At 44.6% G+C, this 370-nt stretch overlaps 1 protein-coding gene across 2 annotated transcripts in view; it reads left to right on the forward strand.

Moving 5' to 3' along the window:
• LOC119591424 (dipeptidase 1-like) overlaps positions 1–370 on the forward strand; it is a 285,765-nt gene that overhangs the window by 202,480 nt on the left and 82,915 nt on the right. The window lies entirely within an intron of this gene.

Below are 370 nucleotides of genomic sequence, written 5' to 3' on the forward strand. Positions count from 1 at the left end.
AAAACACGAAATCTAAATCTGCAATAAATCGTACACATAAATCAGCACAATATTTCACCAACCAGAAGCAAACAAAATACTTTTACCATAGTCAGTGGCTCGGTTTGTGTGAGGGGGGGAGGGTGAGTGAAAATTTACACATGGCTAAAAATAGAGTCTAGTTGAAAATACAGATGAGAAATGAGCAGGTTCGTTATGGCGACAAGCCTAGTGGACGAGGTACCGAAGGGCAACCTATCCTGAGGGTCTTAACTGGCACTATGTCATGGGTGCCACGACGCGCTGCCAGATATATGATTGAGTCTGCAGCAGAGTGGGGTAATATGTCCGAGCATTCGTCACCGGTGCGTGGGTATTATAAGTGGGAATA

This window comes from Penaeus monodon, chromosome 28 (genome assembly GCF_015228065.2).
Source record: "Penaeus monodon isolate SGIC_2016 chromosome 28, NSTDA_Pmon_1, whole genome shotgun sequence".
In the NCBI taxonomy this organism is placed as follows: domain Eukaryota; kingdom Metazoa; phylum Arthropoda; class Malacostraca; order Decapoda; family Penaeidae; genus Penaeus; species Penaeus monodon.